Here is a 13047-nt window from a genome sequence, read left to right as displayed (position 1 = left end):
TCGTGGTTTGATGGTGTGGGATGGGATTACAATTGGCGCACGTTCACCCCTGCGTGTCTTTGACAGAGGAACTGTAACAGGACAGGTGTATTGGGACGTCATTTTGCACCAGTATGTCCGCCGTTTTTAGGGGTACAGTGGGTCCCACCTTCCTCCTGATGGATGATAACGCACGGCCTCACCGAGTTGCCATCATGGAGGAGTACCTTGAAACAGAAGATATCAGGCGAATGAAGTGGCCTGCCTGTTCTCCAGACCTATACCCCATCGAGCACATCTGGGAAGCTCTCGGTCGACGTATCACTGCACGTCTTCAAACCCCTACGACACTTCAGGAGCTCCGACACGCACTCGTGTAAAATTGAGAGGTTTATACCCCAGCAGCTGCTCGACCACCAGGTGTTTTGTAGCACATGTGTTTCTGTGTCGTGTGTGTTCCCTATGTGCCTATGCTATTAGCGCCAGTTTTGTGTAGTACCACGTTGTGTGGCACCACGTTTTGCAATTACCCTTAATTTATGAGCACGAGTGTAGGATCCGGTTTGCGTTTAGTTGTGACCCGCGGGAGAAATTCACGGGAGAGAGCGAGGGTCTGGCATTATGCTCCGCCAGGGACGCATTTTAGAACATTTCGGTCAATGCTTGGCTCGTTTCACATTTGCTGCTCATGACGCAGACTAGTTAAACCCTTACCTAACCCTTGCATGGGTAACGCTATTTCTCAACAGCTGGATTTGAACGACAAAGAGAAACACGTTACCAGTCTGAAAGCGATATTGTGACCCATGAGCTCACGTGCATGCGGAGAGGGGGGAAAATATCTCATTATGTTCAAAGTATGTGGGGAGAAGGATTTTTACCTGTGGATCATTGCTGACAACGCAAACAGAAAGGTCTTTTTTCAATTAATGGTGGGATCATAGAGCAACCGCTGATAAATTGTTTTGAAGAGATAAACAGTCTTGTCGGCAAAACAGACTTTATTATTTTATATTTTACCAGTAAGACATTTTATATTTTACCAATAAAACATGTTCAGATTAGCTGGCACAATAGGTGTTAAACAAATAATCTGTCGTCCATGCCAATATCAACAGTGTTTGCCTTCTAACACATGTGTGGACGGCAGACTACGCCTTTAACACCTACTGTGCCAACTAATCTGAAGATGCCCTAAACATGGCGATTTGCGCTATTGACAAAATATAAAATAATAAAGCCTGTTTTTCAACCAAGATACTTTATCATTTCAATACATACACACGATTACAACTTCCAGAAATAACTCGTACCCGTGCAACCATTTGTCAAAAGTATTTTTGGACCATCATTTACAAAATGTTTACTGAGCATGTTTGTGGATATTAATACACTAAATTTCAAACATACGAATGACCCGCTTATAGCCAGAAATCACAAAGTTGCTGCTAATTGCTAGTGGACTGAGAATGCCTATGTCATAGCCATATTTGGTTTTTCTATTCCTTCTCGTATTAATAATAGTAAATAATTTTTGTCCGTTGTGAGATTATAAGTTTGTTACTGTGTAACCGGAAGGCAATTTATTGAAGTAGCCGCAACCATTTGCTTTAATAGGAGCTTCATTTCCCATGGATTCAAGATGTCTGGCATCCCATCTTCAGATGTTTACTTTCATTTAATTGCGTGCACATTCTTTCTTTGCTATCAACGTTTCAGAATTTTGCAATGGATTTTTAAGACAGCTGTTGTAAAACGTCGTAAGTAAAAAACAGTGGGATGACGCGTAAATAAAAGTAAACATCTGAACATGAAGTGAAAATAAATGCATGTGCTATAAAAAAAAGTTGCAGAATTTTGCAATGGACGTTCTTAAGACAGCTGTTGTAGAACGTCGTAAGTAAGAAAACAATGCGACGACGCGTGAATAAAAGTAAATATCTGAACATGGAGTGAAAATAAATGCACGTGACATAAGAAAAGCGCACGTTTTGTGGCATAATGTGTTCTGTGCCTCTCGGGAAAAGGGTGTCATTCCTACTAGTGCTTATCCAAAATACATTAACGCCATTGACGTAGTGGTTTTCGTTTTATATTCTGGGAGTACTGCTATTTTGAACCTAGCGACTCCCTCGCACATTCATGACGCTATGAGCTAATTCCGTGTCCTGGGAGCGTGCGTAATTCAGCAGCACAAAGCGTGGGCACGGAATGCATCCAGCGTTGACCTCGTAGCCGACAAGCAACAAATAGAATGTGACTATGTCCCTTACATTTACTGTGTTGAATGATCAGAACTCAACTGTAAGATGTACAATTTCCGGGCGCTGTTTTCACGCACTGCATCATACTGCAGTAAGCTCTCTGCGAGAAAGAATGAGATACTTTTTGTGTATGAAAACCAGTCTTTTCTACTGTGAACTCCATACGGGAGCATGTTCTCAATCATCGACATTTTCACGCTTTTGTTGAAGAATCTGATTCCGAATTCTGTGACTTGCTTTATGCCACCAGCGTGAGGTGGCTCAGCTGGGGTAAAGTCCTGTTTCATTTTTACAAGCTCGGGAACGAAACTGGTGTTTTTGTCACTGTATAAGATAGAGCTAATCAACAGCTGTTAAAGTTGTCATTGTTGGTCGATATCAAAACATGATTGATCGGAACTTGAAACATCATGGAAATGAATAACCTTGTCTGTGATCTTTACAGAATCATCAAAGGATTCCGGAGGACTGCTACAATACCCGAAGATGTCAATCCTAAAAAAATATCCATGACATGAAGAAACATTCTTTGGAGAGATTGTCTGATCTGAGAGTGGCATTCTTCTGTTCCAGGATCCGTTTGAATTGTAACCTCGATGATGTGTCTGTTGAACTACAGTTTGTACTCACTGATTGACAAAGCAAATGACTTTTTAAAAGAGAAGCACAGAGAAGAAAAATTTGTTGAAATGTACCGCTGCTTAGTTGATGTCTGGTTTCGAAAATTGAAGAAAACTGCCGGTGGTGTGGCGTGAGCGTTGGGAACAACTTCTGTAAGCAAACTTTTTCAATAATGCAGTATGTTAAATCTGCACATCGAACAAGATTGTCTCATGAACATATGGAAGCAACACTCTTGATTGGATGCAGTACTACCAAACTAAACACTGATGATATCTTGAATGACAAACATCAGTTTCACAAACGTCATTAATGTGTTTTGATGTTTAGTTTATGAGATTTGGATATGTGCACACTGGGTCTGATGTAACTTTCATTTCTCTACGCCGCTTTCTTGGCCAACTTATTTTAGTAAATAAATACGCTGGTTTCCTTGATTTTACACGGAATCCTGAACTTACTTTTTCGTCTTTTTTCACAGAGCTTTCGTCCTGGGTTCCATGGATTGTATAGAATTTTGTCTGTTATCCGGCCCACTGTGGAAAACGCTTCGTGACCTCTGACGAAAACGATTTAAGTACCTTACGCCAGTAAATTTCTGAAGAGGCATTATTGTTGTCTGCGGCACATTTAATTGGTGTGTGGGTTGACATGTCGTGGCAATTATAGGAGAACATCATAATGTAATTAATCTGTTTACTACAAAGTAAATTTCCTATGAGAATCATGGGTGTAAGCGTGTATGTGTTTCTATATATGTTTTAATTTGTAGCATATAATAAGTGGAGGCCGGTTGAGTGGACCATGTCTGGAGACTACAAAGGAATTAAGAAGAAAAAAAGACTACGGTTGATGTAAATGTGTAGCCCGCGACTTTTGTTGTAAACCTTAGTGTGCACTGATTCACTGGTAAGACTCATTGACGCAATTGTTTGTCTCTGACCTTTTGACCTTTTTAAGGCAGACTGTCGCCCTACCGCGAAAAGAATCGTGTTCGCATCTATGTTTGATTCAAGGAAAGCAGAAAGCTATTGAAAACGTTTCTTTACGTAAGCGAAGCGAAGCTGTTTCCCAAGTAGAAGTAGTTTTTCGAAAATGCTTTACTTTGCTTATAAAAATCTGAAAACCACAGATTTTCGATTCGCAAATTTTTTCGCTATGCAATTGTTCTGAAAGAGCTGCAATTAACTGGATGTCAGTTTGATGAGTCCATAAGCAGCTTTTCAGCTGGGCATAGGGGACTTATAGTGTTAACATGGGATTCAAACCACATTTCATTTCTGTGGAATCTCCAGAAAAAAGAGGGGAGAATGCTAGATTAACAATAAGCGTGAAAAAAAAATGATCCAGCAGGAATTCGATCCCGCAAATTTCACTTTATAGATCGACCACCAAATATCATCAAGCTTTACTCTTTTATTGATTAGTCTTTCTCCAGAGATGTGGCGGCTGTGTCGCTAGGTCGCAATGACGTCGTTTTCACAGTGGCGGGGGTCTTCATTTAGTCTTAATTCAGACAACGTCCAAGAAACATTTTTCAATTATATAAACAAACTTCCTCGTGAACAATGTATCTGCAAGTCAAAACATGATCAAAACCCGTACAATAGTTCCAGAGGAATGAATATACAGACGAAAGTGAACAGAGTACTTCAATCTATGTATAATAGAGAAGACATGAAGTAAAATTAAATAAAACGCTACATATTTTGGATTCGGTGTTTTTTTTTTTTAGCTTGTGTAAAATTTTGCTAATGTGCTACAGAATGTAGTCCATTATGTCGTCATGATAGGTGCGGCATAATGCTTTTGGAATACTAGTTTTACCTAAGGCACTAAAAAAGTATATTGACTGTATGTTTCTGATTTCCTCTATGTTTTTTTTTATTAAAACATTATGCCAATACATCCTAGATCATTCACTCCGGCTGCACCTCACGAATCAGAGATCCCGGATAACAAACGTGGAAAGCAGAGAAGTGTATTGCGAACATAACATCCGCAGATAAACCTCTTTCCGTACAGTTTCACACTTCTTTTACCAACACTGACAAGGGTAGTAATGGTTACCTAGTTGAATATATTAAGTTAATATACGTAAATTTAACTGTTTAAATATATTCAAATTTTATAATTACTCGTTTAACATTCCAAGGAATAAAACAAAATTAAATAAAAGTAACAGTAGCCGCAGGATTCAAACCCGAGCCGATGAACAGCCAGAGGTGTCCTGGCCGAAACATTCTGCTGTAACTGCCTCTTGCCTGACAACACAGTAGCATCGCTCCCTTTTACATCACCTCTCGTGACATCTATCGGGAAATTCCACTTTACATAGGGATTCCGGATGTATTTTGTCAGTGTAGTTGCATTTAATACATTATTTGTTGTATCATTCTCGGTTACCAAGTATTAACCTCTCCTCTAGGCCTTCGTGATGAGCAAATTGCCGAAACTCGTCTTCCAACATTACAACATCCTTGTTCAGAGGACTGCTTATCTAGCTTTCCACCAGTGATGAACAATCATGCACTCAATTGTACCTCGACATAATAGTATAGAAAGCGTCTGGACTATTTGGACCAGCGGGTGAAAGACTGCAATGAGTATCATCAATGATGAGACCAAGGCTAGAGGAGGCGTTGCGCGGTATTCGTATGATCTTTCATTGGGATTGCAAATGTTTTGTCCAGTTTGCTTATTTTCCATAGTGTCGGTTGAGTCTGTACTCAGTAAAACTCCGACTTTACGAGAGACACTCAATAAGTAATGCAAACACATCTTTTTCTGAAAGCAGTTTCGTTTTATTCGGGATCCATTACATCATATTATTTTTCATTCTTTTTGCTAAAAGACCCTATTTGTCAGCATAACGTCCTTCAATGCGACGGCGCAGACCCAACATCTTGCTTTATCAGTTGCCTCTCCAACATCCGGGTACTGCCTCCGGCGAATTGCATCCTTCACTGAGGTAAACAGATGGAATTCGGAAGGTGCGAGACCCGGGCTGTAGTGTGGGTCCATATACTTGTGAAAGGTCGTGTCATGGAGAAGGAGAACGTCTGCAATTTTGTGGCGACGAACACGCTGAAGTCCTCTCTTCAATTCCCTGAGGGTGGCACAGTTGCCTGCCTGGTCACAATTGATCTTTGTCACGATGAATCTAGTAACGCTCAATCAATCCCTCATAGGTATAGGTGGTTATTCTTTACGGTTTCATGTTAAGTAGCGAGCAATCCAGTGGTCACACACCACTGAGTACACCAACGGGTGGACGAATGTGTCAGTGCTAACAAAAGAGACGTCCGGTTCAGCAGCGAAGTGTTTGATTGTGATTCGTCGATCACCTCGAATGCGAGTGTTCCTACATTCCAACACTGCATGACTGACGGCTGCGTGCGGCTGGCCGGCACCCCTGAGATACGATTGGTTTGTGCGACCTTGTGGCTATGATAACAGATGGCTCACTCAACGACTTGCCGTGCTTTTGTTCACTTCCCAGTCTCCGTCGAATACTGCAAGCACCTATCAATTACTCCGATGCTCTGGTTTTCGGCTAAAACAGACTGAATGACAGCTATCTGCTTGCAACGCCCCTCCGTTACAGGCGCCATTTGGAAGGCTACATACGGCGCCGCCATCGGAATTTCATGAAACTATAGGGGCTGACGCGGAAATGTTCTATTACGCCACACAACGAATTCCGCAATTTTCAACCGGAAGTGGACGAGAAAAAAAAAATTTGTTGCATTAGTTATTGAACGAGCATCGCCCTGTAGAAATGAGTTCGTGTGTTAAATATTTGAAGTAAAAGATTAAGCGAGAAATTAATTGAAGTCTTCAGACTTTTGTTGCCATTGCCACTGAAGGTTAAATCTTCTGGGTAGTTAGGTCTCATCGAATTTATTCTGTGCCGTTGACGTTCCGATCCCTCTGCCGGGACAGTCTTAAGGACCTTGTGGCGTCCACGGTTGACTGAACACTGTGGGAAGCCAGTGCCTAGTTCTCTTATTACGGTGAAATCTTCCGCTCTTATGGGATTAGTGGGTAAATTTCTTGTAGGAAACACTGGCTGGCTACCGTCATTCGATAGAAGAAGGTTTTCCCGTACATATGCTGAAGCAGTTACTTCCGACCCCAAACGGATGCACCTGATTACTGCTACACTGCGGACGTCAATGAAATGAGCTGTGGATGCGACAGAGTGTATTATAGGCTGAACAGGAAGGAATGAGAAGAAGGTATTAAGGAACACGAACGTCACGCGCAGCTAAAGCAGAGCGTGAAATATGCGGTAGCGGAACATCGTGAGAACTGTGGCCTTGGCATTGATTTAAAAAACGTACGTGTGCTGACTGAAAATAACAACGATTATAGAAGAAATGTCCATGAAGCCACTGAAATTTCTAAGGACGAAAGTGACTTCAATAGTGAGAATGGCTATAGACTTCCGATTTCGCGGCTTCCGTCATAAAGGAAGTGAAGACGCCGCCGTAGTGTTTAACAACGGCCTGGAAGCCACCACTGCGGACGACATTTGTGATCAAAATTTTACGTCTCTTTTCTGCCTGTTTAGTTTCTATTCAATGTCGGTGGCCCGCCAATAGCAGAAGTAAGAATCTGAACTATTAACTCTTCTCCGGCGTAAGTGCGGGAAAAATCTATTTAATGACGATGACCCACCAACAGTAGCCAGAAAAACTTTACCCAGTAATCATGTAAGCTCTCGGAAACTCCCTCTTGTAAGAGATCGTGGCGTTGGTGTCTGACAATGTTCAGTCAATCGTGGACACCACAAGATCCTGAAGATGATCTCAGCAGAGGTGTCGAAACGTCGATCGTGCAAAAGAAATATGACACTGCCTTAACAACTTAGAAGGCTTTACCTTAAAGTGAGGAAGTGTTCAGACAAGGTTTGAACTATGTGTAAAGTTCGTTGAAAATCGGTAAGTGCTTTCATCCTCAAGTGCCTGACGAATGCACTCCATGTAAGTTGCGCGTCTTGAATTACGCTGATTCAAGACATATACAGATTTTCCGACTCCCATACTTGCTTTATTGTTACACTTCCAACGCAAGACTGTACGTCCTAGTAAGTATATTATGGCAGCATTTTGGATTTTGTTAGTTTGGTCAGTAATTACACTCCTGGAAATGGAAAAAAGAACACATTGACACCGGTGTGTCAGACCCACCATACTTGCTCCGGACACTGCGAGAGGGCTGTATAAGCAATGATCACACGCACGGCACAGCGGACACACCAGGAACCGCGGTGTTGGCCGTCGAATGGCGCTAGCTGCGCAGCATTTGTGCACCGCCGCCGTCAGTGTCAGCCAGTTTGCCGTGGCAAACGGAGCTCCATCGCAGTCTTTAACACTGGTAGCATGCCGCGACAGCGTGGACGTGAACCGTATGTGCAGTTGACGGACTTTGAGCGAGGGCGTATAGTGGGCATGCGGGAGGCCGGGCGGACGTACCGCCGAATTGCTCAACACGCGGGGCGTGAGGTCTCCACAGTACATCGATGTTATCGCCAGTGGTCGGCGGAAGGTGCACGTGCCCGTCGACCTGGGACCGGACCGCAGCGACGCACGGATGCACGCCAAGACCGCAGGATCCTACGCAGTGCCGTAGGGGACCGCACCGCCACTTCCAAGCAAATTAGGGACACTGTTGCTCCTGGCGTATCGGCGAGGACCATTCGCAACCGTCTCCATGAAGCTGGGCTACGGTCCCGCACACCGTTAGGCCGTCTTCCGCTCACGCCCCAACATCGTGCAGCCCGCCTCCAGTGGTGTCGTGACAGGCGTGAATGGAGGGACGAATGGAGACGTGTCGTCTTCAGCGATGAGAGTCGCTTCTGCCTTGGTGCCAATGATGGTCGTATGCGTGTTTGGCGCTGTGCAGGTGAGCGCCACAATCAGGACTCCATACGACTGAGGCACACAGGGCCAACACCCGGCATCATGGTGTGGGGAGCGATCTCCTACACTGGCCGTACACCTCTGGTGATCGTCGAGGGGACACTGAATAGTGCACGGTACATCCAAACCGTCATCGAACCCATCGTTCTACCATTCCTAGACCGGCAAGGGAACTTACTGTTCCAACAGGACAATGCACGTCCGCATGTATCCCGTGCCACCCAACGTGCTCTAAAAGGTGTAAGTCAACTACCCTGGCCATCAAGATCTCCGGATCTGTCCCCCGTTGAGCATGTTTGGGACTGGATGAAGCGTCGTCTCACGCGGTCTGCACGTCCAGCACGAACGCTGGTAAAACTGAGGCGCCAGGTGGAAATGGCATGGCAAGCCGTTCCACAGGACTACATCCAGGATCTCTACGATCGTTTCCATGGGAGAATAGCAGCCTGCATTGCTGCGAAAGGTGGATATACACTGTACTAGTGCCGACATTGTGCATGCTCTGTTGCCTGTGTCTATGTGCCTGTGGTTCTGTCAGTGTAATCATGTGATGTATCTGACCCCAGGAATGTGTCAATAAAGTTTCCCCTTCCTGGGACAATGAATTCACGGTGTTCTTATTTCAATTTCCAGGAGTGTATATTAAATACTGAGGAATTAAATGCTCCTCTGCTCCAGGAAGCCGTTACAAAGGCAGCTTTCAGCTGGGACACGGTGTTCGGATGACCGCTTAAAGCTACACTAGCAGCGGATTCGTATTTCACCGCCAGATGTAGTTTTAATGAGTGCTACATTAGACTCGTTTAACCCCCGATCTGGAGGCAGCTGTAGTTAGTTGTTGTGGACTCCAAGGGTGATGTTTCGTGTTGCCTTCTGCTGCAGAAGATTGTATGCTTATTAAGAGACATAGAACAGTTATGGAAGCGCTAGTTTAATTAAGACAGCTCCGCAAAGCAGTTTACGAAATGATCCAGTTAGATGCAAGAGCTACCATTGTATGACTACTTTCTTGGAGAACTGGCATGCCAGTTTACCACAGCCATCAACTGTGAAAGGAATTATTAAGCGTATGCCATTTGTCATACTTGGAGACGATGCATATCCTTTGATGACTTATTTAGTGAAATCTTATCCCAAACGCTGTCCTAAACACGAAGAAAATGTTTTCAACTACAAGCTAACGAGAGCAAGAATATATGTGGGATGTGGCTTCGCTATCATGACTGACAAGTGGCGTTTATGGGAAAAATGCGTAGATACTGAATCTAACGAAGCAGAGGGTACAGCAAAATGTGTCTACATATTGCCTAACTTAATTACTGCCCATGAAACCATTGACTTCTTCAGGTCGGCGAAATTGCAAGACATTTCTATTGAATCATTACTGCCGTTACTTAATTCAACCAGAGCTTTCGCCAGCCACTACAGCAGGCACAAATCGTGTGAGGAAATTTCATATCAAATGTCAACGCAGCCAGCAACAATAATTCTTACTAGCTTCTAACAGTAAAATAAAAAGTGATGCAATTATTCAATCTAATGCAGCTGTCGTATGTAGTTGTCTGTAGCAAAATAAATTAATTTGAAATTCAACATTACAAACCTTTTGCGAATAATTGCTCCCCAATAGAATCCCATGGTTCTGATTTAATTTCCCTGTTGTTGTAATATCTGTTGCACTTGTCTACAAGGTAAATCAAAGATTAGAATGAAATCAACACCCTTAGCTGCATGCAGGCGTTAACATACGTCAACGGGGACAGATGAAAATGTGTGCCCCCACCGGGGCTCGAACCCGCACATGTCCGAAAGAACAGATACCATCTTAGTGTATACATAGTTAAGGCTCACCGGCCACTTGAACATCTTCTTCTTCTGTGCGAATGCACAAACAGTGCCCGAACTCTTACGGGAATTGGCAACGCGCCGAGAGTAACGAGTATAATGGGCGGGGCAGTACGAATGTAGTGCGGGACAATACGTTGAGAATGTGGGTTTCGCGGGAGGCGTGCCAGAGATAAATCCGTGCAGTCGCGCTGTCCTCTGTTTCCTCGGTGGCTCAGATGGATCGCCGGCACGGTAGCTCAGCGTGTTCGGTCAGAGAGCCGGTTGGCCTCTGTCATAAAAAACTGAGTGGAAAGATCAACCCCCGAACTTGAGCAGGATGTCTTGCGACGTCCCCAACGATCAAACACAACGATCAATAACGAACAAAATGAAAAAAAAAAGATGAATAGAGCGTCTGCCATGTAAGCAGGAGATCCCGGGTTCGAGTCCCGGTCGGGGCACACATTTTCATCTGTTCCAGGTGACGTATGTCTAAGCCTGTAAGCAGCTAAGGGTGTTCATTTCATTGTAATTTCATTCTAACGAGCTGCTTGGTCACCGATGTTATCGGTTCTTTCGGACATCTCCAAAAGAACAGATACCGCCTTAGTATATAAATCAAAGATTCGTTGTAGTTTCCGCCTTAATTAGGCACCTTAGTGTTCCGATATCGGACTGAAAACAAATATGTTTGGTACGTCATTGGACGTTGTCGCATCAGGTTTTCGCTTCCGTTGTAGGCACTTAAATTGTAGTATTGGTGTTTATCCTTCCTAAGTCGTCTACTGGTCGCTCGATATGGGAACAGGAGAATTACGGATTCACTGTAGGTAAACAGTGCGTGTACTTATAAGCCATCAGGGGTTTTGGTGAGGTCAGTTCCTTCCCAGAAGAACCCTTCGACTGCGCTGCAGGTAAACCCAAAATCAGTTGTCCGTTTCCTGTCCAGCAGTCTGGTGCAACGAACGTTGATTCTGTTCGTGTTATTTTGGTTACCACCGTCAGTCAGTTCAGTTAACATATTTTTGATACACTGAGTTATCCAGGAGTGATGGATAAGCATAGTACGTCGCAAGAAACTGCGGATTAAAGAGTGTACGGTCGTCTCCTAGGTATTCTTAATACATTTTTATTCAATAATTGATAGAGAAGAACTGAGGGCTGATATTGTCAGCCACGATCAAAGGCCTGAAATTTATACAGAAGTCTGCCTTGTCAAATAGGACGCATCAGAAAAGTAAGCGAAAATATATTTTATGGTTTAGTGGAATTACCAATAGTGTGCTACGAAATGAGGGAAGAAATCAATCGTTGTAAACAGCATACCAAATTCGGTAATTCGCCGTATTGTTGTAGAACAAAAAAATCAATTTTTCTTGGCAGCAAGAACTTAACTAACACCATTCGTAGTGTTATATATTTTAACAACTCCTTAAATTATCTTAGATAATCACTCGACTAATAAATTTACTTCTTTCAATTACAACTCTTCTTTTACTCATAGTAGATCCACCAAGAGCAATGCTTAACATGTCTAAAACTCTGATCCGCTTTGTTATAGCAAAATTTAATACACATACTGTGCTCCATCGTTCTACGGAACACATAATCGCCGATATTACTAAAATTCCCGAAACTTGTTTCACAGTTGGCAACAGACTAAGTATCCGATAAGCCAGATGTTGTACAGATACTTTTCAGACCACACTGTGACAAAAGTGTCGTGCGAAGTGGGATGGTAAAAATCACGAAATTTCAAATTTCCAATTACTTTTGAACACTCCTCATGTAGCTAGAGCTGTCAAAGAAAACTTCAAATTCTCAGCAGAAACACAGTGTAAGAATAAGCCTTAAACTCCATACTACAATTGTACTAAACTGTGTTTAAAATCCTATCGAAATATATCCATCCGCTTAGACGAACATGTATTCAGATGAACAGGTATTGAAAATATGTTGATAATTAAATGAATTGGTATGAAATGAGGTTCCCTATATAATTTGCGAAGATCGAAATACACGAAGGTGACAGAAGTAATGAGATACCTCCTAATATCATTTCGGACCTCCTTTTGCCTGCGTAGTTCAGCAACTCGACGAGGCATGGACTCAACAAGTCGAAACACCGCTGCAGAAATATTGAGCCACGCTGCCCTTATAGCCGTCTATAACTGCAAATGTGTTGCCGGTGCAAGATTTTGTTCACAGACTGAGCGTTCGATTACGTCCCATGGCGGGTGATCTGCGTGGCTAAATCATTCGCTCGAATTCTCCTGAATGTTCTTCACACCAATCGCAAACAACTGTGGCCCAGTAGCATGGCCCATTGTCATCCATAAAAACAGCATAGTTGTTTGGGAATATGAAGTCTATGAATAGCTGCAAATGGCCGAACGTACCCTTTTGCAGTCAATTACCGGTTCAGTTGG

The sequence above is a fragment of the Schistocerca gregaria genome, chromosome 1 (assembly GCF_023897955.1).
Source record: "Schistocerca gregaria isolate iqSchGreg1 chromosome 1, iqSchGreg1.2, whole genome shotgun sequence".
In the NCBI taxonomy this organism is placed as follows: domain Eukaryota; kingdom Metazoa; phylum Arthropoda; class Insecta; order Orthoptera; family Acrididae; genus Schistocerca; species Schistocerca gregaria.
Note: the sequence above shows the minus strand (reverse complement) of the source record.